Below are 27,472 nucleotides of genomic sequence, written 5' to 3' on the forward strand. Positions count from 1 at the left end.
CACTATTCCTTTTATGATGCTTTCATAGTGAAGAGGTAAGTTTTTCTGAATGAGATGTAACATAAGGATTCTGAAGTAGTAGTGTAGCCAGGGGTCACCAGGGGAAGCTCGTCCTAATATAAATTTACTCCAAGTTGGCACTTTCCAATGATTAGTTACCAGCAGAACATGTAGAGCTGGCTCTACTATTAGGCAGCTTTAGGCTGCCGGCAGGGGCAATGGGATCTGGGGGGTGCCACAGTGTCTGCCTATAACATAACTAAGCATGTCTATCTGGGTGTGGTATAGGGGTCCGACAGTCGGGATCCCGACAGTCATTATCCCGACGTCAGGATCCCGACTGGCCAGACCCAGACAGCATGGTGAGCGCAACTAAGCCCCTTGTGGGGTCGTTGCGCTCGCCACACTGCAGTCACGGTGGCTTGCTACGTGAGCCACCTATTCTATTCTCCCTCTATGGGGGTCGTAAACCCCCACGAGGGAAAATAGCGGGTGGCCGTCGGGAACCTGGCTGTCGGTGTTTTGACAGTCGGGATCCCGACGTCAGGTGACCCCGTCCGACACCCATCTATCTGGCATACATCCTTGTTGTGCTTAATGCAGGTGGTGTCTGTGGAACTTCTAAGATACCACCTCCACACTTCACTTTCACTAGAGGGGCTGGAAAGAGGGTATTGGTTGCAGTGCCAGGTTGGAGGGGGACACAAGCTTCTTTTCCATTGCTTGGTTTTTTCCATGTAAAATTTAAGGTATTATCAGCTCTAGTCAGAGTTTTCCATAAAATATATTTTCTAGCTCCAAAGTGAAATCTATGTTTGCTTAATCTAAAAATGTTCTACTAGAATGTTGATCATCTTATCACAAACTACAAGGTGAGTTTAAAATTGTTAGAATTCTCTAGTTTTCTCTGCAAGGGTAGACAGCTGAATAGACAGAGTGACTGCAATGCCACAGGCCAGGTTATACGATACCAAAACAGATGTTGGGGGGTTCCCTGGGCACTTATTTTTTATGGATTATGGGTAGGTTACTCCGTGTTAATGATACTCAAAAAATAAAAAGAAATAACATACAATAGTGTAATACTGTATTGTTAAAATATTGGCATTTGATGGACTACAATATTATTGACCCGTACCAATAAAATTGTCTACATTTGATAGTAGACAAATGCGCTTGGTTGAGGGACAATCTGTCACCAATGGACTCCACTTCTCGTCTCCTTAATAATGCATTCACTCAAAAGGATGGGAGAAGATATATCATGGTGCAATTAAAAGCAGTAAAAAACAGCAGATTCAGGTATTGAGGACTCTCACCATGTGTGTTTGCCTACAAACAAATGCAGACAAATATCGCATAAGAACGTCCCTGGATGCTTACACACGGTGGGGATCCACGAACTCTGCTGTGCAAGCCGACCGGTTTCGTCACCTTACAGTGTCTTTTTCACTGCCTTGAAAAAGACACTGTAAGGTGTCGAAACCGGTCGTTAGTTCGACATTGTCTAGGTCGACAGTCAAAAGCTTGCTGCGCTCGCGAAGCGTCGGGCACACTATTTTATTCTCCCACCACTCCCTAGTGGATGGTAGGGCATGAAATACTGCCTATCGGCACATGTCGGCTCAAAAAACTGTGAAAAAACCCATGTCGACCTTTTCACTGTTGACCTAGACAATGTTGAACTAATGACCTTTCGACCTAGAACCATGTCGACCTTTTCCCATGTCGACCTAGACCCATGTCAACCTTTTCCCATGTCGCTCTAATGGTGTCGACCTAATGACTGTCGGCCATAATGCTGTAGACCAAATGACCGCATCCCTTATGCAGGCATTATTATTGCAGTCATAATATATTTTTAGTTCATTCTTTTATTTAACAATTTTTTCATTTGTTTTGTTCATCCGTATGTGCTATCCGCATCTATACAGTATGTATCCCTACAGTTATATGTCTTCCTCTATTTGCCTTGTATCAAATTCCCCCTTGTAATGTATGTTCTTTATTGTGCTTATCATAGGAACATGACTCTTCATTTCATTATATTATAGTGTATTAGCGTCACGGAAAATGGATATGCTTTTGTCTTCTAACCTGCCACAATCATAGAGGTATGGTGCCCATACACCTGTGAGATCATGGGTACAATCATGCAATTTCGATAAATCGAAGCAACAATTTCATGGATTGGACGCCGCTCGCATACATCGCCCGACGCGATGCGCGGACACACAGTTTGGATCTCACATCTCCAGATATTACGTTCTGAAAATAATATTTATCGTATAGCATGTGCAATCGCATGCTGGTTTTAAACACAAGCGATTTATCGCAATGCAATGTGCGATCTGTCAATTTATTTACCCCCAGATAGCCCAGCCCTCATTCCATCACCCGATTTCAGGTTGCAAGGGGCATGCGATTTATCGCATGATTGTATGCACATTGAGGGGTTTATTCTAGTTCATTCTTTCTGACAAAATCCTTCTTAGATGGACAAAACCATGTGCACTGCAGGGGGGCAGATGTAACATGTGCAGAGAGAATTAGATTTGGGTGAGTTATTTTGTTTCTGTGCAGGGAAAATACTGACTGCTTAATTTTACACTGCAATATAGATCTCACTTTGAAGAAAAACCCCACCCAAATCTAATTCTCTCTGCACAAGTTACATCTGCCCCACCCGCAGTGCACATGGTTTTGTCCATCTAAGAAGGATTTTGTCAGAAAGAATGAACTAGAATAACCCCCTGAATGTGAACAAAAGCACTTCAGATGCAATTTATCGCATGGGGAACTTCAAGGGAAATCACAGCACGATATCTCATCGTATACAATCATATGGGCTCCAGTAACATGGTGGTTATTTGGAAAGTATATATTATTTATTATTATTTATTAACAGTTTCTTATATAGCGCAGCATATTCCGTTGCGCTTTACAATAGTAGACAGTGATACAACATAACAGGGTATTTACAGACAGTCAAAATGTAGGAGGGCCCTGCTCGCAAGCTTACAATCTATAGGGAAATAGGCATTGATACATAAGAATAGAAACTGTATTCTTTATTGCATCGATTCCACCAGAACGCAAGGTTCTATGACTGGTTCTAGAATTTGATAAGCTTGCCTGAAGAGATGAGTTTTTAGGGAACGCTTATAGGTTTGGAGACTGGATATATTGCACATACTGTATGCTAATACATGTTTTCTTTATAAAAACTGGAACTCTTCCAAAAATATTCTGAGAACATTGGGCGAGATGTATCAAATGGAAAATGCGGTAAAACCCCGGTTTTACCGCATTTTCCAATGTATCAAAAATGATACCGCAGTGTAGGGTATCACCACCTTTGGGTGGCGATACCCTATAGAAGCCCATGGGCTTCTTTTCATCGCCCGCCGACGCAAACCCGCCGCCTCGCCGACCCCCCTCTCGCTTACCTTCCTGAAGGGTCCTCCTGGACCCTGGAAGGTAGACCCCTCCTCCCCCTAGTGACGCAGCCGGACGTCCTTCCGGTTGCAGGGGGAGGAGGAGGAGGCGCCAGGGACAGCTTGCTTAGCTGTCCCCGGCGTGAGGGATGCAGGAGCCGGCTGGTAGGTGACGGAGACCCCACCGCACACCACATTCCCGGTATCACGGGGGGCCTCCGTCACCGCATCGCGATGCCAGCCGCATATGTTAGTACATATGTGGCGGCATCGCGGCGGGGGGGGAGCGCGAAGGGCGGCGATGTATTTTAATCTTTTTACAACTGTTTTAATAAATATTTCAAAATATGTGTATATCTAGTTTAGCGCTTAATGCAGTTTAATCAAAAAATCTAGTTATTGGTTCACCAACTTTGACTTTCTACATATATTTTAAATGGTCCATTTTGCCTGTTTTTTACCAACATTTCTGACTTCTAAATGAAATCTCCCAGCACTTGTTTGTTTATCCACAACCCCGGTATGCTCTGCAGAAGATTGGCATTTGGTAATGAAAGGACTGCCGCCTGGATATCCTGTGTAAACAGTGTTTTGATTAAATCATTTGGGGATTAATAAAGATAGATGGCTGCCATCATCAGGAGCTTTAAAGGGAAGCATTTATTTCCTATTAGGATATTTTTAGCGCACATTTCCAATTGTTTTACAGAAAAAAGCGAAGAAACAAAAATATAAAAAATAAACAGATGTTTTCCATGTAGAATAAATATGGTAATGATTATTGTTTATTATATTAATGAGGTGTATGCTTTAAGCCCCTGACAGATTACAAAAATAAAATAATTATGACTTTTTTTTTAAATGCAAAAATACACATTTGATTAAAAGCTAAAAAGTTTAAAGGTGCCCATACACACACCAATACCGGCGTGCGTTCTGGGCTAAAATAGCATCACATCGCATCGCATTGCATGCCTTGTGCATGCCTTGTGCATACGTTGTGCATGCAATGCGATGCGATGAAAAGCAAGTACAAAAATTAAGTGCAGCACATACTTTTTGTACTATGCGATGAGATGCCGCGGGAGCGCGCACCTCAAAGCACGGATCCTACCGCCGGAATTGGTGCTTGTATGGGCACCTTAAGGGAGGACTGTCCACAGGGAGACAGAGGAAATACCTGGTGGGCCCCACTGCCTGTGGGCCCAAACCATCCTCTAACGATACAATAAGAACAGCCAAAACTTCTACCCTTGGCCTATGCATTGCTTATTGACAATACATTAAGTCTTCCTAGGGGCTTACTATGTTCCAAGGGCTAATGTAAGGCTTCATGGCACCCTAGGCAGTGTGGAGGTAGCATCATAGAAGTTCTACAACCACCACCTGTACACAAGGATGTCTGCCGCATGTCACAATCCTGCATACTGTAAATGCATAGCATTTGGTGGCTTACCTCTCCCATCTATCCAGGAACCTTCAGTGTTGTCTGTGTGCTGAATTCACGTCTGTAGATTACCGGTGAAGTGAAGATGACCCGGGACACCGCAGAGCAGGGTTTCTGGATCACGGTGATAGTAGATTACCAGCGAAGTGATGAAGTAGAGTTTCTGCGAGTTGTCAGAGAGGCTTCTGCATGCTTACAGTATTTACCTCAGATGGGGTATTGGAAGGCGGACAAGCCAGAGAAAAGCCTTTGATATACCTGCAAGGAGCCGGCAAGGCTGAGAGACACTTTGGGGGTTTATTTACAAAAATGGGAAATCTATTGACGATGGGATGTTGCTATGGGGAACCAATCAAATTCTATCTGTTATCTTCTAGAAGAGCGGTTCCCAACCTTTTTTCTCTCGTACCTCTTGATTAGGCTTTTGATTTATGAGTATACCCCCACCTCTCAATTGGAAATATTCTTAGTACATACGAGTGGAGTGGAAGTGATGCATTTCCTTATATTGGGAGTAGTGGAGTAGTAGTGTGTGGTCAGGAATCGTGTCCCTCTGTGTCTGGCCGCTGCCTGTGTACTGTCTCCGTGGTTCACGCTAACGCCTGTAAGATTAAGGGCGGGATGTACTAACGGGAAAATGCGGTAAAACCCCCGTTTTACCACATTTTCCTATGTATTAAAACCCCACCACCACATCACCTTTGGGTGGCGATACCCTATAGAAGCCTATGGGCTTCTTTTCGCCGCCTGATGCCTCAGCAGAAAAACCCGCCGACCCCCCTCTCCCCCTCCCTCTGACTTACCTGGTCCAGGTCCTACTGGACCCGGAAGGTAACACATTCCTCCCTCTAGTGACGTAGCCGGATGTCCTTCCGGCTGCAGGGGGAAGGAGGAGGCGTGAGGGATGCAGGAGGGGGCAGGGAGGTGACGGAGAACTCCCTCACACCACATTCCAGGTATCGCGGGGGGCCTCCGTCAGCGCATCGCGATGCCAGCCGCATATGTTAGTACATATGCGCTGGCATCGCGGCGGACAGGCGGCGAAGGGCGGCGATGTATATTAATACATCCCGCCCCTAATGCTGCTGCTTCCTCCACCCATGTCAGCGTGGGGCAGACAATCGTGATGTCTGAGGGCAGGTCAGGTAACTCCTAGTGGATTGCTAAATAAACCCCTTAGTGTTGCAGATTAGCTGTCCACCTAGAGAGTGGCTACAAATGAGATAGCGCCTTCATGAGGACCAGGGGGTTTGTTATTTTATAAGTCATTTATGTTGATTGCTGCCAGTAAAGCTTCATTTCTTATAATGATTTGCTTGATCAAACACCCAGGGGTACAATTATTAAAGTGGGGATGTTGCCCACAGCAACCAATTATATTCTAGCTATACTGTAATTTCCCTGCTGTATCCAAGAAAATGATTTTTTGGTTGCTATGGACAACATCCCCACTTTTCACTCTCAGAAGCTTCATTAAATGTAACCCATGGGGGTAAATTTATTAAGATGAGAGTTCTATTAAAGATGGGATGTTGCCTATAGCAACCAATCAGTTTCTATCTATTATCTTCTCGAAGGAGTGGAATCTGATTGGTTGCTATGGGCAACATCCACTCCAATAGAACTCCCATCTTAGTAAATTTATCCCTTAAGTAGCCCATGCAATCTGCGACTGGGTATGGATAATTAGGTCACCAGCATTATGGTCGACACCATTAGGTCGACATGCATTTAGGTCGACATGGGCTAAGGTAGACATGCAGGAAGGTCGACATGCCTTTAGGTCGACAGGGTCATTAGGTCGACATGGGTAAGGTCGACATTGAAAAAGTCATGTCGACCTAATGGTGTCGACCTAATGCTTGTCCACCATCATGCTGGTGACCTGGGGGCCCGGACTGAAAATCAGTTACGGCCCCCAAAATTCTTTGCGGCAGCCCTGATTCCCCCCATAAAAGCATTAGCCTTCCATTATATAGAATATTTGCAGTATTCTGTGGATGCATCTGCTTCTATATTTAGCATGCAGCTGGGGTGTGTGGTTCCTTCACAGCTGGTCGGTGACATAGCAGCTAGGTGCACTGCAAATGTTTTCCAGAAATGCACATGCAGGAAAGAGAACAGTGAACACAGAGGAATCCTCACAGCAGGCTGAGGATTACAGTAATGCATTCAGAAAAAACAGCACCAGCCACTAGCACCAGCCTACACAGAGAGTCCAGCATTTCCTGCCCATACCATAACATTTGGGATATCTTATTGGGGCTACGGCTATGCCAAGTCTATGTATTATGGTAACTTTAAGAATATTTTCTAAGGACACTATAAATTCTAACTTTTTGGGGTAATCTCAGCTCATATTGCAACAATGTTTCCAATGCAATATATTCAATGACAAAAAGATAACTCATTGCAAAAAAAATATTGGCCCTCATTCTGGTTGACCCCACCAAATCGCTGCCCCACTGCTGCTGTATACCCCTCGAATGTGCCCGCCGCCGGAGAAATCGTTCGAGGGTCGATGAACATCGAATGATTTCTTCAGGACTCGCAAAAATAAGTCAGTCTCCACTATTTGCGGGCTTCTGGCCGAAGACAAGTCGGCTGTTGTCATGTGATGTCAGCCGCCGGCCCTGGCACCCCGCAATTTACATGGGCACACTTAGCATTTGCATGGGAATGCCCATGAACGCTGGGTGTTCCCATGTCGGAGCACTGCACCGCCCCTCCCGTTCCCCCCAGTGCGAGCGTCACACTGACAGTGCAGGTGACAATATACGCATGTGTAGAATATACGCATGCGCAGAACTTCACCATTGATCCCCGTCGGTAACTAGAATGAGGGCCATTGTGTGTACTGTATGATAAGGCATCCTGCTGTATCGTGCAGGCGTTTTACATCCGGCTCTACCGTGCAGGCGTTTTACATCCGGCTCTGCCATGCAGTCGCTTTACATATAGCTCTACCGTGCAGGCGTTTTACATCCGGCTCTGCCATGCAGTCGCTTTACATATAGCTCTACCGTGCAGGTGTTTTACATCCGGCTCTACCGTGCAGGTGTTTTACATCCGGATCTACCGTGCAGGTGTTTTACATCCAGCTCTACCGTGCAGTCGGTTTACATCCGGCTCTACCGTGCAGTCGCTTTACATCCGGCTCTACCGTGCAGTCGCTTTACATCTAGCTCTACCAGGCTTGTAGAAACAGCAATTTAAAAGATTTCCAAGTGCCACTAATCAGATGTGAATTTGGTTTACAGCCTCCAAACACAGGGCATTGAATACTGCAACTTGGGTCTGAAAACTGTATCTGATATATACTTGCTGACAGGTAAAGTTTCCTCTGCGGTAGTGGAGAAGCCGGAGGAGGTTGATGAGGGTTGGACCAGATTAGCCGCAGCACCAGGCCCCACTCCCTCATTGTAAAAATGTTGCGCTTTGTGCAAATTGTAATAGGGGGCTAACAGGCCTCAATTACAATCAAAGTGTGTAACTAGGCCCCTCCCCATTAGGCATGGCTTCACTAGGGAATGGGTGTAATGTGGGCCCACTCTTCCTGGTGTGTGGAAGACTACCCTAAAAATTGTCTGTCTCCTGCAGGTTCCGTGAGAGTAGCATACCTCCTAATATGACCTTCTCCAGGAGGGACACATTGCTCTGTGTCTGGACTTCCCTCTGAATAAATAACTGCCATCACCTGTGTTGAAAAACACCTTTCTTATCAATTACCCTGTTCGGCACAGGTACTAGCAATCACACATTCTGAGGAAAGTGCAGGAGCAGAGCATTGTGTCCCTCCTGGAGAGGGTCATGTTGGGAGGTATGGAGTAGGCAAGTTTGAAATCTGATCAAACTTACCATCGGCAATCTTTATGCCCCACACTTTAATAACTTATCTAAACTTAACACTAAAATAACGAGACAGACACAAGTGCTGGCGTTTCAATATGAATGTCAAATTTATTGATTGACAACTATTAATATTAATTTTATAAAAGAGGGTGGCGGCCCTAAAGAACAGTCATAGAGAAAAGAGGGGGTAAGATGACATCACACCATTCACACATCGTTGGTGTTCAACTCTCCCACGCAACCCACCCGTGCGGATGGTGTAGCCCATCCCCTGTCAATGACGGGAGAGCGCACCCCATTATCCTCATAACACTTCCATTTGAACAAGGACCGTTCTTTACTGCCGCCAAGAAAAGATAGAAAAATAGGGAGGGAGGGTGGGGAAAACCGGACCAGAGAGGCAGATCACCTGACTCTCTATCTATTCCTAATTACAGGAACTCCTCCCCTGCTCCCTAATTGGCTAATGCTTCAGCATCATAGCCCCTAGCACAAACACACAACTAAAAGCGCAGGCATCTCAGAATCCTTCGGTAGTTTGTGTCACCTCAAGCTTAATCAGCCTTCGGTTTTCTCAAACTTACCATCGGCAATCTTTATGCCCCACACTTTAATAACTAAATTTAATTAACTAAACTTATTCTAAACTTAACACTAAAATAACGAGACAGACACAAGTGCTGGCGTTTCAATATGAATGTCAAATTTATTGATTGACAACTATTTATATTGATTTTATAAAAGAGGGTGGCGGCCCTAAAGAATGGTCATAGAGAAAAGAGGGGGTAAGATGACATCACACCATTCACACATCGTTGGTGTTCAACTCTCCCATGCAACCCACCCGTGCGGATGGTGTAGCCCATCCCCTGTCCAAGAGGCATGGGCTAGTGACGTATCAATGACGGGAGAGCGCACCCCACTCTCCTCATAACACTTCCATTTGAACAAGGACCGTTCTTTACCGCCACAAGCCAAGCCTTAGGCTGCAGCACCGCCACCCTAACAACGCACAGCACTTCTAACTAACAACCACAGAACCTCAACTAAAAAACCTCTAAACAAATCGTCCATGAATATGGCCATTCCCTCTGGACTTAGATGGACACCGTCCGGCCTATACAGGGAACCCCGCTTATAGGCGATGGAGTCATGCCTGATGACTCAACCGCCATTCGCCAACAGGTACCACTGCACCGCAGCATTCACCTTTCTCCGTGCGCCATCCAAGCGGGGCCCTGACCTAGCATTCCTCCAGACCCACCTGGGAATCATTGAGGACCAGACCAGCCGGCAGCAGGGGAGCGTCTGGGCCACAAATATGCAGATCTCTCTGCAAAATTAGCACCTCAGGGACCCCAAAGTCCCGCACTGACCTCAGCAATAGGCCCTGCAATGCTCCCCAAAGCATGCCTCGTACTCCCAACCATCAGAACATCCGAGCTTTCTCACGCACACTCTCATCCAAACACGCACACGCTTTCAATGCCCAGTGGACAAAAGAGTGTCCCATCACCCACACCGTCTTGGCGTCTCTGCGACCTGCAAGATGTAAACAGGTTAGGACATATGCCATCAACATCTCACCGCTCTCAACAATTTAAACACACTGGAGAGGGAGATAAGAGAAAAGGAAACCGTAGCCGACCAGACCTTGAGGCACACTGCACAGAAACCCCCCGGAGTAAACTATCCAGGACACCATGTCAAATTGTAATTAAGCCAAATTGTGCCCCCGGGGGAAAGTGGACCACCTCAAGACTCCCGCTAAAGTGAGACGAGTACTTATGCGTCCAGTCGGCTACGGTCAGGCAGATGGACAGATAAACCAGGCCGAATATATCTGCAGAACGCTGCCAAACACCATCGACCCAGAGACTGTATCTCTGCGTCGGATTGATCCTCAGCAGCAGCAGATGTGGCCGCCCCGATCCGAAAGGAGTGTGTACCGAACTCCCTCGGATCCAGGCCAAGTGAGCCCAAGGCACGTCCCAAAACATGGCAGAATTGGTATTTGGTCAATGAAGAACCGTCCAAGTGCTTTAACCATGCCCCAGGGCGGTTGGGTCGCAACAGAGCGTAGGTGGTAGCCATCGCCACTAGGCAAATCCCTTCCACTGGGCACGGCTGCAATGACAGCCACTGACCTCTCCCAGCCTGATCCGTCTTAGAACGGTGGACCCGGCACCAAACCAAATCGACCTGAATCAGCACATCCTCCAACAACAGAGGCGAAGGTCGATGCCTCGATGGGGCAACCAGCTCGCCCACCCTGAAAGCTCCATGGAATGCCATGGCGTATGCCAGGCGAAACAGTTGGACCTCATAATCAGAATGACAAATATCCCGAACTGCCCCCAACAAAGGAGGCAGCAGGGACACGTCAATGGGCCTTCTGCTATCTGGAGCCACAGGGAAAGTGCGCCGGCAGCACCTCAAGGCCCGAGACACGGGTCCGATCTCCCATACAGCGATGAGAAGAACGACACACCGGCCAATAGCCATCTCACGGCCAACACCGACTGCCCTCCGGAGTACAAACTCCACACAAATGCCAGCATGACATCACTCGGGGCCTTACCTGTTTGGGATGCGGACATTCTGAATTGTTCCCATTCCAGCCAGCCAGCTTGGTAACAATGCAGCGTTCTAGGAGCAATAGCCCGCATGGCTAGTTCCTCCATGCCGGCCTGATGACCTGCCAAACATAAGGAGGACAGGGCTCACCAACTAAGTCGGCCCCCGGAGCCAGGGACCGAAACCTAGCCCAGTCACGCCTGGACAGGGCGTCGGCAATCTAGTTGTCCACCCCAGGCATGTGCCTGGCAACAAAATGCAAGTTAATCTGCAAACATTTTAATTCAAGGCGCGCCAGCAAGCGCACTACCGGCAGTGAAGAAGAGCTTTGTTTATTGATGGCCTGCACCACCCCTAGGTTATCACACCAGAAGGTAATGCAGGCATGGTCGCCCCAAAGTTCTAAGGCCACAACTATCGGGAACAGTTCAAGCAGTAGCATGTTCCTAGTGAGCCCCTCCCGCACCCATTCGTCTGGCCAGGTCGCAGCGCACCAAGAGACATGCAGGAACGCACCGAAGCCGATTCCCCCCGCAGCATCTGTGTATAGCTGTAACTCTACACTGTTACACGAGGGGCTAAGCGACAGCAACACTCCATTGAAATCGTGGAGGAAGACCTCCCATACTGTTTGAGCTCCGTGTTCAGGCGTACAAAGAACTGGGGCCTATTCGGGCCGGCCATGGAGAGTTCCAGTTTTCGACAGAAGACCCGCCCCATGGGGATGACCCTACACGCGAAGTGGAACAGGCCCAGTAGGGACTGCAGCTGCCGCACTCTGAGCTTGCCAGAGGTCGCCCCCTGTAGCTGTGCTAGCTCATCAGGAGGCAACCTGCAGCACCCAGTCTGCGTGTCAATTCCCAAGAAAGAAAGGCACGTAGTCGGCCCTTCTGTCTTGTCTACCGCGTCGGGGACCCCGAAGTGGGAAAACAGCTGTTGCATTGTGTTCAGGAGAGCCCCACAGCGCGGGGAATCAGCAGGGCCAATGCACAGGAAGTTGTCCAGATAGTGGGCAACCCCTGTCTCGCCCGAACACTCCATGACGCACCAATGCAAGAAGCTGCTAAAGCACTCGAAATAGGCGCAGGACACGGAACAGCCCATGAGCAAGCAACAGTCTACATAATAACCCGAAGGCAGCTTAAAACCCATGAACCTGAAGGATTCAGGATGCAGAGGCAACAGTCTAAAGGCTGACTCAATGTCCACCTTGCCTAGCAGTGCCCGCCCCCCGAAGCCGCGCACTATCTCTAAAGCCTCCTCAAAGGATTGGTACCGTACATGACACAACTCCGCCGGAATTGCATCATTCACAGACAACCCCGGGGGCTGTATTAAACAGAATTTGCCCGGCTCTTTCTTAGGCACCACCCCCACAGAAGACAGGACCAAATCCTACACTGGAGGTTCAGGAAATGGGCCCACCATCCTGCCCAGGTTCACCTCCTTCGAGACTTTTTCAAGGACTACTTGGGGCATATCGATTGCGGATTTCAGGTTTCTTGGGGACCCGGATGCCACCTCCCCATAAATGGGGAGGTGGAACCCCCGCGAGAAACCCGTGGCCAAAATTTCTGCCTCTTCCCTGAGGGGATACCGCCCCAGCCAGACGGCTATGCGGTCACCCCTCCCCGGAGGTCACCGAGTCAGACCCGGAGGAAGAGGAGGTATGGGAATATCTACGCCTGCGCTTCTTGCGCGCACTGGAGGACCCACCAGGAACAGCTCCTGCTGTGGACGCTCCTGCAGACCCGGAAGGACTGGCCACCTTCACCGGCATGGCTACGGGCACAGCGACCCCAGATGGTTGTTGCGGCGACACTGATAGCACAGCGTCCACGGCAGGAGTGGAACCGGACACCGCGGGTGGAAGGCCAAGGTCAGCCAGAACATGAAAGCAGGACCCCCGACCGCAAGAGCCCCGGAAGAGAGGATGACAGGAGACTGGGCCCCAGGCCCCGCCCCGGTGCTTTGCAGAGATGGCTGACCTGCCAGCGGCGTCAGCATCGCCTGCGCAACCCCAGGGGGCACGACTGGTGCCCCAGCCGGACTGTGAGCGGCCTGCACTTACTGGGAGGGCCTAATGCGCTGCGGCAACAAGCGTGCCCTGCAAAGCCACCTCCTCCTAGCTCTCCGTAGGGGAGTCATGGGGGACCCTGTGGAGGGGTAACTTGGGGTGGGGGGTGAATGGCCAGTTAACCCACACTGCAATTGTGATGGGGGCGCAGGAACCACCTGCACCCCACTCCCAGCCAGCCTCCTGGCTAATATAGGGATGGAGGAGGGAGAGTTGAGGGAGCCCGTCCGATTTGAGGGTATAACCTGAGGGGTGAGACAGGCGCCCGGTGGCCATCTTGGGCTAATGCGCCCGCGCCTATCGCACCCCCCCCTCCGCGCCATTGCTCCTGCGCTGCCCCTCACCCTACTTCCTCTGCCCCGGGACACACTACCGCCGCCGGGGGTGCTTCCGTTACCCCGGGCGGGAGCGCTAGCCGCTCTGACAAGTCGCGGCCTAGTGCCGCGGGTAACCGCATCATCAGTAGATGACACAGTACCCCTGGCGCCCCTGCCGCCGTGATCCAGATCTCCCCGCCGCCCTGCCGCCCCGCCCGGCCACAACAGCGACAGGCAGGTACGGTTCAGAGGGGGAGCCGGGCTGCACAAAGTGAGCGGGTGGGTGACTAACTCTCTGTGGGCGCGGCATGGCTAGGCCGTCCAGCAATAGGGTAACGCTCACTGCAAGGAAAAAGGCTGACAGGTCCTCTGCAGAAAAGAGTCAGGGAGAGAGGAGAGTGAAAAGAGGGAGAGATTTAAGGCAGAGATAAAAGAATAGCGGGGAATAACAGTAAAAGGGGGTTTTTATACAGGAGGGGAATCTGAACAAACCTTCTCCTGTGGAAAACCGGACCAGATAGGCAGATCACCTGACTCTCTGGCTATTCCTAACTACAGGAACTCCTCCCCTGCTCCCTAATTGGCTAATGCTTCAGCATCATAGCCCCTAGCACAAACACACAACTAAAAGCGCAGGCATCTCAGAATCCTTCGGTAGTTTGTGTCACCTCAAGCTTAATCAGCCTTCGGTTTTCTATATGGCATTTTACAAACCTCCTCTCTAATCTCCGTGTCTAGGATCAGACCTGTTGATATACATCATATATATGTTAAACACATTAACAGAATGCTGCCTGATATGAGGGATAAACTGCACCTTTTTCTAAAATCCAGAAACACAGGTAAATTTGGATTATCCTGTTTTACTTACAACAAACATAAAGCGGAATTGATTTGCCCATAACTGTATGTGCGGAATTGATAAAATAAGACAAGCCTCTGTATATTCCCTAAAATGTATAAACTATAAATAAACCTACAGCGCACATACATGTCCTGCTTTTATGTTCTCATATATTATCTGTGCATTCAATCACCGAGAACACCATAAATTCAGTATACATTACACAGTCAACTAGGAGAAGACATAAATACAAATCACCTTGATCCAAGATGGTTCCTTTCATGACAGAAGACAAAAGGCATGTACAGTATGAGAGAAGTCGATGCGGGAACATAATACAAGATGTGATACACTATACACATGCAGAAACTCATGGTGGTGGTTAGCTTGATAATAAGAGAGAAACATTATTTATTTTAAAAGTGGATAATATTTAGCGTGAGACGTATTTTGGAACCATTACTTCACAGGAATCGTCAAGCTGTGGAAACATTTGGAAAATAGCAAATGAAAGAAAAACCATAAAACACTAGTGTGTCAAAGTAATATTTTTCCACCATCTTGAAAATATAAGAGCTAGTTCAATTTATAGAAGAACATTACTTGAATGTTATCCTTCTTTTCTGTTTAGCCACTCGCCGTGCCCATGGTGTGACCGGCATACACCGATCTGTGGCGGGCTCCTGGATCTGACTGCATTTTTTTTTAAACCCCATGTCCTCTACCTCCTTTATTTTATGCAACTCTGCCATCTCTTGCATCCCTGACCCACTTTGTAATGGCCGGACCCCTTTTTGGGCCCCCGGCGGGGTAGAGATTGGGGGTCTAAATGGTCATGAACCTAATCTGAACACAATCAATGTCATCTACCCCCGCTATGTTATGCAACTTTGCTATATGTTGCTTCCCTGACCCACTTTGTGTAGTGGTTGGACCCTTTTTTCAGAGACGACGCTAGGCCACGCCCCAACGGGTTTTGTCATCGATTTCTATTTCTAGACACACACCTGTTGGATTCAAGATTGCCTCTTGGAGACTGAGAGTTGGAGCTGCCAGGTACATTTAGAACCTTAGTGGACTTCCAAGTGGAGGAACGTGTATTGTGGTACAATTGTTCATATTGGACATTGATCGTATATATCCTGAAGCTTTGCGCACTGTTTTTCAAGTTGTTTATATTTATATTTATTTATATATATGTGTATGTGTGTGTATATATATATATATATATATATATATATAAAATGGGTGTGTGTGTGTGTGTGTATGTATGTACCAGCATATACTGTGTGTGTGTGTGTGTGTGTATATATATATATATATATATTCTATGTTATTGATTTTCCAAAAGATGTATGTTAGATAACCATGCCTACTGGTCTTGGATATTAGGTAGATTATTATTTAATATTTTATTTAATGAAGTAGAACATTTCTGAAATGGGCGGGGGGCATAGGTATCTATATACTGGTGCCTAATGAAGTGTTATAGAGTCCCTGGCCTCCTGCCTGGCACTGTCACAGCCATAGAATGGCTTGTTGCTAGGCAATGCTCCACATTCTGTGGGATTGTTGGTAATGATCCATTGCAATCTCCCATACTGCACTGCACTCACAAGATCAGTGAGGGAGGAAGGATATAAAATATGCATCCGGTTGCTGAGCAGTAACACTGACTACTTTGTAAGCCAGGCCAAGCATAGTAATTCTGTACCTTTGTAATGCAGAACCAAGGCAATCACCTCTAATTATCTGCATCACTTCAGGCAAATGTAAAACTGCATTGTCAAGTAGGCCACATATACTTCCTCCTTTTCAGCAGTGCCAACTGTCAACCTGTACTACTACCATACTGACACTTATTCGGTATGAAATCTCGACGTTCAAAATCCAGACGATCAAAATACTGACAGCTATTGACCGACGGTCAAAATCCCGACAAGGTCAAAATCCCGACATGGTCAAAAAACCGACATTTAAAATTCCAACAAGGTCAAAATCCTGACAAGGTCAAAATACCGACATGGTCAAAATACCGGCATTTAAAATCCCAACAAGGTCAAAATACCGACATAGAATGTAGACAGGAGAAAAAGTCAACATGACTTTCGGTTGACAGGTCGTGAGGCCGACATGGGTTTTTTCACAGTTTTTTTTACCCGAATGTCGACACAGTCGACAAGGACACAGTTGGAAGTCAACCGCAGCCCCTCACGTCACTCGCAATGCTTCGGGCACGTGCCTTGCTGCGCTCGGGCACTATTTTATTCTCTCACCATGCCCTAGTGGATGGTAGGGCATGAAATACTGCCTGTCGGCACATGTCGAGTCAAAAAACAGTGAAAAAACCCATGTCGACCTGTCGACCGAAAGTCATGTTGACTTTTTCTCCTGTCTACATTCTATGTCGGTATTTTGACCTTGTCTGGATTTTGAATGTCGGTTTTTTCACCTTGTCGGGATTTTGACCTTGTCAGGATTCTATAGGGTATCGCCACCCAAAGGTGATTAATGCAAATTAATCAACAGAAATATGTCCGCAGTCAGTCCTTGTTATGTACATAAAAACAGCATTGGGCTTTCTGGTGGTGCAATTGTACAATCACTGCCTTTTTGTGGTTTGGACTTCAATAAAGCTACCAATTTGTAAACCACTGTAAAACTCACTGTTAGACTGTGGAGCTAATTCAGAACTGATTGTTGCTGAGTGAATGTGCAGCTGCCATCGATCAGGTAGATGCCGCCCCGCTATAGTGATGTGCTCGCTGTTTGAATGGATGCGCATGGTTAGCGAAGAATTAACAGCACAGCGAAAATGTCCAAATCCCGTTGTAAGCCGCTCACTACCACACGCACATTGCGGCCCATACACGTGCGCAGCTCATGAATTATTGGCCGCTGTGCAAATTTGCTCTGCAGCAATCAGGTCTGAGTGGGCCCCTGTCTTTCCCTATTCTGCACTTTCCACCATGCACTGACGCATGCGCCAATAGCTAGTTGATGGCTATAAAAGGCATTTAACAAATGCGCGTTCTATTTACTGAATTAATAAACCACGGAAACAATTCCATGTATAGATTTTCAATCGGTCCACATAGACTTGCATCCCTTTCTTATCTGAAGTACTTACAGCAGTGATGTTGTTGTAGTTGTACGCTTTACCATATAGCAAATCTTTCATTATAATTGTGACCATATTTGTGGATGTATTGTATGCAAATGGATTAAGCTCTATATTGCTCCACTTCGCAGTTTGTGCTATATTTGATTTTAAATACCCGCTTGCATAGTATTGCTTTGTACCCTTGGGGTAGTTGGATTAATGTCCATGTTTCATTTTATGTGAGAAATCAATTTCCTATTGTTCTTTAATTACCTCCTTTGGTAGCTGATTAATCCTTCCCCCAGAGTTAGGTTCTAATATTTCTTGTGTGTAAACCTTATTATAAGGTCGTTATATGAGGGTCTGTGACTGAGAATCCTACGTGTGATCAGATTTGACCTTCACAGTTCAGTTTGCTGTATGATTTCTGGCTATTTCGGTGAGTTTTGGGGATTTACTGCCATGTGGGTGACAGGTTGATCCATTTCATTGGGTTGTTCTGCTCTACCTGCCGCACAAACTGGCTTTGTCTCTGTAGCGGTTGGAGGCGGCATAGATATTTATGAGGAAGTCTCATTAATATATGCACTGTGGTGGATTGTAACTTTGCAGTTTTCTGGAAAAAGAAAGATATAACAACATTTGTTATGGTCGCCATATCTTAAAGGGGCATAGTAAGAGAGGAGGGGATCTGTGTGCAGATTCCATCTAGACCCCTTAACCTTTAACATGCAGCCCTAGTCCGTTTTTCCTGCCATTTTCCCTATTGTGCATGTGTTAAACTCTGGGAAAATGCCCATCATGCCCTTTCCCCGGAGACCTGTGCACTTCCTAGTGCTCTGAGTCTATTTTTTTTTTTTTTAAATGGAAGTCGAGTATAGAGCCCCAGGGGCCCATGTGCACTGCAAAATGTAGGCCGTACTGTCTGTTTACTGACAATAGCTGCTAGCACTAGGACCCAGCTGCTCTGTGAAGAGTTGCAACCTCTGTCATGTGCCTTCTATGCATGTGCTGCTGTACCTCACATCTTTACTCCCGCATATACAGATACCCACCTGAGCACCTCAATAAGCCCCACAGAGACGATAATTACAGCATTGTGACACCAACATTAGTATTATTATACATAACCTTGCTGCCACCACAGTGCAAAAGCAGCATATGCGTTGTAATTCAGTGGCACACCACAACACTCAGCTTAACGCTGCAAAAGTTCCTGGCTGGAACTGGGATTCCTCACCACCTTTGCCTTCTGTTAAACCTCCGTTACCTGTTTCTGGCTGTGTCTATCTGGTTAATATACCACCCTTTGGTTTAGTCATCTGCCTTGTGGTCCCATCTCCATTTGCAAACCGCGTCCACCTACCACTGTAGTGTCTGCCAATAGGATGGTCTAAGAAAGATAGACAAATAAAGTTTATCCCCTCTAATAGCCCATTTCCTGCAAAGCTTATACTAAGAGGGCTGGCCATGGAACCATGGGGGCTATCCAAACCATGGGGGCTCCACTAGCCGGTACTTATTGTGAATTACAGTATACTTTACATGCCCAAGGCAGTTCATTTAAAAAAACCTCCACCCTGCTCAATAGCTATGCAGTGCTGAAGGCAACTTGATGTTCTGTACACATAGGGACTGATTTATCATCTCCTATACTTTTTCTTCTATAACCGCCATCTCTTATGGGCAATAAGAAATAATTTTTCAGGGATATATATATATATGAAGATTCTCTTGCTGTACATTGTCTCTGATAAGTGCCCTGTACTGGTGAATGGTACAAAGTAAAGGGTTAGTTGAAGCTACCAATTTACTGCCAGAACTTGCCTAATGCGCATCCACCAGCACTGGATATTTTTTGTGAAAAGTAGCCTATAGTTCAAAATGGCTGACACCAACTAAAGACGGAATTGGCTAAGAGAACCAAGTATTGGATAGCTAGGCTTTTTAAAGCTAGGTAAAATGGGACGTTTCGCAGTCACCACAGAGAGCTGTGGGAACTCCTGTTATCAGGACAGCACCAACAAACATGTAATTACCTCGTTTGTACAGGCCACCATCATGTCGCCATTTTGACCCTGTCAACCCTAAACAATGTCAGCCTTTCGTACCTGCCAATCGAATGCATGTTGACCATTTGGCATTGACATACGGACACTGGTCCATAAAACTGTTAATCTATTATACCACTCCACGTCTTCACCCATTTTCCGACGGCTTTAGTTCAGTATGTACAGATCCACTTACTGTAGCGGTCTTTTTCAGACACAAAAAATTACATAGAATGATTCCCAAATGTACAGTATAGTTAATTATTTCAAATTGGATCAGTTTAAATGATACCCAAAGATGTGTTAAATAATAAACTGGCATATAAACGCTACCATTAATACTATCCTGATGTGTTTTAACTTTAACTACAATTTTAATGATAAAGGTTTTAGATAAAGTTACTGCCATAAAGTAATAGCAAACTTACACCGGCAACAAGGGCGTAACTGCCATAGGTGCAAGAGGTGCAACTGCTATGGGCCCAGAGCTGAAGGGGGCCCATCTTTATTGTCTAAGTCAGGCGTGTCCAAACTATTGCCCTCCAGCTGTTGTGAAACTACAAGTCCCATCATGCCTTGCCACAGTTTTGCTATTAGGGAATGCTAAAACTATGGCACGGCATGCTGGGAAGTGTAGTTTCACAACAGCTGGATGCCTACAGTGTGGACATGCCTGGTGTAAGTAATAGGTTTTACATCAATGTATCACCTTCATCTGCTAAATAGACGGCCCTTATGACCATTTGCTATGGGGCCTACGAATATCTAGCTACGCCCCTGACTGGCAATAGGCAATACAATGAAAGTAGCGATGCCAATCCCGGGGCATTCGGGATTGAAAAATGCCCAATCCCGGGATTCTCTGGATCCCGGGATTGGCATCCCTAATACAAAAACCGCCCGGGCACCCCGCATATTTTCTTACTTTGTGGTGCGGTTGGACCAGGCAGGTGGGTGATGAGTAGGGCGGGTGGGTGGACGGGTGTGCGATGAGCCTCTGTGTGATGAGCTGGGTGGGTGTGCGATGAGCCGGGTGAGTGGGCGGGCTTTCGTGCTGACATTGGAGCCGGGCGGGCTGTTGACTCAGACAGCCAGGGTGGGAAGGCAGCACGCCTAGGACAAGGCCGCTGTGTGGGCTGCGCAGCGTGACCTGTGACGTTGTTACGCTGCTCAAAGCCACACTGCCGGGGACGGGAGAATCCAGGCAGAGTCTGAGCACCCTCTCAGACGCTGCCCGTCATTAGACTGCGCATGCGCAGTCTAATCCCGAAATCCCGGGATTGGAAACTCCAATCCCGGGATTGAAATCCCGGTGTTTTAGTGGCCAAATCCCGGGATCCCGCCGATCCCGATCCTGGGATTGGCCACCCTAATTGAAAGTTAAAAATACTGTATATGTGAGGCTGTGCATTAGATATACTTCATATTTCACAGTATTTATAGAGTTGCTGCTGTGGCAAATGGATTATCCTTCTTATTAGAGTGGGGACTAAATGCTGGGTTATGTTTCTGCTCATGATAATATTTTGAGACGTATTTGATAATATTAGAGCACTAATTAGGTCTATGAAGCTTACAGAGACCTCTATTATGTATGGTATGTTCATGTGGGATAGAATTATACAACAGACACTAGAAATGGACTGAAGGCTATATTCGAATCTTCGTGTTATCTTTTGCAGACCTAGTAAGCTTTATGTCTCTCACTTAATCTTATGAAGGAAACCATCTGTTCATTGTATCACAATGCAAATGTAAAACAATGACAATGACAAGAAGAGGATGTATAACAGACTAGAGGTGGAAATAGTGTAGCCATAGATATACAGATGGAGCACTGGCTGACGGACAGGAGCCCCATCTGACCGCGACGCGCGAACCCATCAGCACAGCGGCCGAGAGCGGCTTCCCTGCCCATCTCTGCTTCAGGGGGATGGGCAGGGTGAGTGGGGGCTGCGTGGGGAGACAGGGAAGCTGCGGGCAGCCGGCGGAGGGCGGCGGCAGGCTCCGACAGAACGGGACACGCGAGCGCGCCCCCTTTCTGTTCGAGGACGCACAGTGGTGATTGGCGATACTATCGCCAGGAGCAGCTCCTGTACGAACAACAAGGTTGTATTATCTCTCACTTTGGGGGTGATACAGACCCGCTCGCTGTGGACAGAATTCAGTCTCCCCGGCCAGTGTTTGAGGTCTGTGCATGCGCGAATATGAGCATGTGCAAACCCCAAAGCAAACTCCTTTGATGAATTGCACACTTGTGTTTGCGGCCGTGGGGAAGAAGCGGGGTAATGGCCAGTGTTTTATGGGAATGCCCATAGAAACATTGGGCATATCCCTGCGAACGCAGGCATGCCTAGGGCCTCACAGCCTGCCCCCAATACGTCGGGAACCGTACGCTTGAAAAGTCAGTCAACGAACAGTGGAAAAATCATTCGATGGTGAGTGACCATCGAATGATTTTTTCCTCTGTGCGGCCGCATACGCATCCACTCGCATGCTAGTGCGGGGATTTGCTCAGTGGGGTGGGGGTGCGTTCAGCAGGGCGGCGTTTACCAGCTCGCTTGGCAGCAAATATACGCTGCCTAACGAACTGGTCTGAATCAGGCCCTAGTTATCACAGGAGGTGAGATTGTGCCAAACAGGGCCGCCGACAGGGGGGTGCTGTGGGTACAGCTGTCCCGGGCCCCAGTCTCTGGAAGGGCCCGGGCAGCTAATTTTGCCCACAGCAACTCTCCGCTCTATGCTACCTGCGCTGCGCTTGGTCCTCACTCATCAGGTCCCGAAAGCACAGGCTTCTTCAATGGAGGACACCAGCGGCCAATTAAAATGCTGCACGTTAGGCAATCAGAGCAGCTGTTGGTACAACAGCTCTGATTGGCTCACCAGCCGGTGCTGCATCTTGATTGGCCGTCAGATTCCTGCATTGAAGCATGTGCTTCAGGACCTGATGAGTGAGGACCAAGTCTGGCAGTGAGTTATGGGAGGGTGGGAGATGGAAGCGCACTGACAGCTCCTGGGGGGGGTTAGTGCACTGACAGCTGTGGAGGAGGGGGGGGGGGGGCCTGGACAGGAAATCAGCCCCGGGCCCCAAAATTCCTAGTGGCAGCCCTGGTGCCAAATTATGCTGGCCATGCACTAGACTAACTTTTATCCAACCAGTTGGTTAGTTGGGCTCCAAATCTGGTACTGTATGGGAGCAAATGACTATCAGCAATTTGCTCACAAATCCGGGATATTGGCCAAAAACAGTCAAATTCTAATACAATGCAAATCGTAATGGAAAATGATTGGGTGGGGCTGGACAGGGTCCATCCATGTTGTACCCAGTGTTTTCAATGATATAGTTAAAAGTAAATGCCAGGTCCTCAAGCATGCTTTCAGGAAAACTCCTTATAACTTATAGCAAAGATATATTGACTGGAGTAGAATCCAACCTTGCCAAGTATCACATCTGAAAGTTAGGGAGGTTAATCCGTGCCTGAGAAGTTTGGTGTAGAAAGAAGAACTTTTATTTTATTGAAGATGGGATGTTGCCCATAGCAACCAATCAGAATCTACTTATTTATTTAGCACCTTCTAGAACAGTGGTAGCCAACCCTAGCCCTCGAGAGCTACCAACAGTGCACATTTTCCAGACAACCTAGCTGCTGCACAGCTGCACTCATTAATCACTGACACATTTTAAAAGATCCACAGATGGAGCTAATTAGCTCACTTGTAATTCTGTGAGGAGACCTGCAAAACATGCACTGTTGGTAGCTCTCGAGGACTAGGGTTGGCTACCCCAGTTCTAGAAGATGCTAGAAGACGACAGAATATCTTTGGTTGCCCATAGCAACATCCCATCCTCAGTAGAACTCCCATCTTAGTCCATAAACCACTTTGAGTTCTTAAGCTGGATACACACCTACATATTTATCTGCCCAATCCATCTGGTGGGAACAAAAATCTGGCATGTATGGAAATATATGGGAATCAAGCATTTTCTCCAAACACTGGAAAACAGACAATGGTCGTTCAGACAAATAATCGTTTTTGGCCATTTTCCAGAATTTGGGAGCAACTGGTTTATTGCCATTTACTCCCATTAATTACCAGATTTTTCCCCCACCAGACAGATTAAGCAGAGAAATTTTAGGAGGGGACTGATGGACACAGAAGCAGGGGGTGTCCCGATCATTTCAGTTAGAATTGGGGAGCATTTTCTCCGAATTGCTGCTCTCATTGATTGTTGCAGGTTTTGTGCTATAAACCTTATCTGTGACAAATCTCCATAAATAAAGTCCGGAGGTGTGAGTTATAATGATTCAAAGTGTTTATACATTGAGAATTTATGCATATGTTTAACCTACAGTATACACTAAAACATTCATTTATCCCTACTAAAAGGACATTCTAATTAACAATTACCCAGATAGTTACACCCCATGTTGCAAAGGTCAGGGCATTTTAAGTTTGTATTTACGCCTTTTTGATTAATTAGTTTAACCCTACGCTGTTACTAGAGATACATTTACCAATATGCATACTGTATATGTGGATATTGTCCCTGTAGCTGTCCATGTTTTTATTTTATTTTAATAGTAGATTTGATTAATTTATTGAAAAAATACTGTCAAGAAACAGTAAAAGACTTCCACAAAACAATCTCTCTTCATTAGGGCTTAGGGTGCTCTCCAGTAAAGGTGGCTATACCTCAGAAAGACCGGTCTTAAGGTGGCCATACATCAGAAAGACCGGTCTTAAGGTGGCCATACATCAGAAAGACCGGTCTTAAGTTGGCCATAAATTAGAAAAAGCGGTCTTAAGGCCCCCATACAGTACTTCAGAAAGATATTGTACCCAATCGTACAACCTCAACTGATTGTATGACAGATTGTGAGTACATTGTGTGCCAAAAACCACCAACGACTGCCGGGGAGTTGAAGGGAAAGTTGGACACAATTGTAATTGTAAGACAGATCTTTCTGATGTATTGCCAGCTTAATACATTCATGATTGTGTCAAATTTCCCTTCAACTCCCTGGCAGTCCTTGGTTGTTTTTGGACACACAATGTGCTCACAATCCATCATACAATCCATCATACAATCCATCTGCTGCATGATTGTATTGAATGAAACTTCATTTAAAAAGGGGGCTGGCCTACTGGGGGGGTCCCCTTTATTTTGGGGACCAGCACCGGGCTCTTGAGCCGGCCCTGGTTCCCAAAATACAGGAGACAAAGTAAATGGGGGTCCCCCGTATTTTAGGGACCAGCACCAGGCTCTAGAGCTGGCCCTGGTCACCAAAATACGCGGAACAAAGTGAGTGGGTGTCCCTTGTATTTTGGGGACCAGCACCGGGCTCTTGATGGGGTCTCGTGGCCAAAGCATTACCCCCACCTCCCAACTAGTCAGCCCAGGACGGGAGTTTTTGGGAAGGTGGGTACCCCCCATATAAAGGGGTCACCCCTCTCCAGGGCACCCCAGGCCTGGGCTGAAGCCCAGGGTTATCCCCCACACCCCTGGCACAAATCTCTGGCACAAATCTCTGCGTATGTAGGGCCCTTTAGGTAGCTGACAAAATGGTGGATGCTTACTGCAGTGCCAAATTCAAAGATATTAGCAAGATACATAGACCTGCCAGACCAAAAGGGGATGCCTGCTGATGCTGAACCCCAAGATTGCTATAAAAGCACCTTATAATCCCCTTGCTGTATGTGAGACAGTCTCCCCTATTAAGCAATGCAGCCATGTAGATAGCAAAAGGGAAGGGCAATTTCAGGGGTGTAATTAGAAATGTTCCCACAAACGATTTATTTGCTCCACACAAGGTAAGAAGTATTTGCAATAATAATAATAATATTATTTATATAGTGCTTTTTTCAAGCAAAAAGTCTAAAAAGTGTTACATTCCTCAATTTGGGTAGTGAAAAGTTATTTTCCAAGCAATTGTGATCCCTTCCAATCCTGGTGGTGGAGGGAAAATGAAATCCTGTAGTGTCCCCCGAATATAGCAGGTGATCCTGACATTTTGATTGTTGCTCGGCAAATAGGTGGAAAAAATATAAGCAAATGTGTAAGATCGTTCAATGAATAAATCTTATAATACAAAATGATGATTCCTAAACTGTTTTAAGATGGTGGTATATTCCTACACGTATCTCGTTCTCCTCTATATGAGGGACAGGAAATCGTGTGGTAGTATTTTCTAATCGAAGGGCTGAGGTAATTGAATGGGGGTTCAAATAAATATAGTAGTATCTTTATATCTTTAGATCGGGTTTAAATTGCTTATCGCTTTTGGTGTACCTCGCTCACTTCGATGAGGAAGATACAGCATATAAAGGTATCTTTTAATGAGAAAAGATAAAACTGGGTAGCGTACCCCACTCACAATGAGTAATACTGGGCCAACACTTATAGCGGTTTCTTTTCTGCTTGAATCCCCTTATCAGATTATACAAGAATCTAGCGATATTCAATATCCAATAGCACGTAACATTACTCACAAAGGAGGTTATTCTGGTTGGTGCGTAAATTTCCGAATTCTTTCGGAGCGGACCGCACGCCACGCTGTGTGTACATCGTATGAAGAAACGCCCACCGGTCCTCTGCATTCGGACGGACTCACACTTTAAGAAGAGGGCGTCTGCACGGTCTTACAGCGTCAGAACGGACGGGAACCTGCCCGTACGCACCGATGCGGTGTATTTCCGCAAAACATACTACTATCATCAGAACTCATACATCACACACATGACACACTTATGCAATTAGGCTACCTCATTAAAAAGGGATTGTTTTTAATGGTCATCTATTATTTTTCAAATTGATAATTAAACACTTTGCTACCACTTTAGATTAACCCTTACATCATGCAAAGTTCAAAACATAAATGTGTGTACAAAATGCAGCCGTGCTTTCAGCATATATTTGTGTGTTTTGTAATGGTCCATTTAAGCTGCAATGGTTCCAATTGAAGCAATGACAAGAGTGTAATTAATGAGTAATGAGTAGAGGAGTGGATTGTATTGTGTTCAGCTGACATTGGTTCAGGTGCGGCCATACTAATTGGGTGTTCTGAATGCCTAGCGCATGGCCGAGTGGTGTCCGCAAAGCAATACTTGCTTATGAAGACCGCATATTTTCTGCCTTTTGGTTCGTTTGCAGTCGGTGATCTGTCCGAATGCACGCCTACCAGAATTAGTGCACTCCCTCGTGTACGCCCATGTTTACGCCCAGTTTAGCCCACTTTGAAACTACGCCCCTGTGTACTTCCGAATGACGCCCATATTACGCCCATATTTCCCGAGTGAATGCGGTGCACTTTTCTGTACGGTATTAGTGAGAACGAGTATGGAGACTTTGCGTGGCACATGCGCATAGCGTTGCCCACGCATGCACAGACGGCTAAAAGATGCCATCCGAAAGAATTCGGAAAATTACGCATCGACCAGAATAAGGCCCAAAGAGTCAGGCTGTATACAAGCATATTGCGGTTTCTTTTCGTCAATACAACATGATCTCCTCCAAGGATTTTTGAGATACCATTGATCCAAAAATAAGTTTAATAATTAAAAAATGGTTCCCTCTTCCGGGGAAAGCCCAATTTACAAACAGGGCTTAAACAAAGTCCATAAGGCAAATTACAAGTTCCAATAACAAATGTAAAAAGGAAAATTATTTAAAAATAAAAAATGGAAAAAATACAAAAACAAGAGTAAAGTCCACATGAAGCATATAACAATAAAAATACATATTGCCAGCGATATTGCACCGTGTGT

Source organism: Crinia signifera, chromosome 5, assembly GCF_055691185.1.
Source record: "Crinia signifera chromosome 5, ASM5569118v1, whole genome shotgun sequence".
Classification (NCBI taxonomy): Eukaryota; Metazoa; Chordata; class Amphibia; order Anura; family Myobatrachidae; genus Crinia; species Crinia signifera.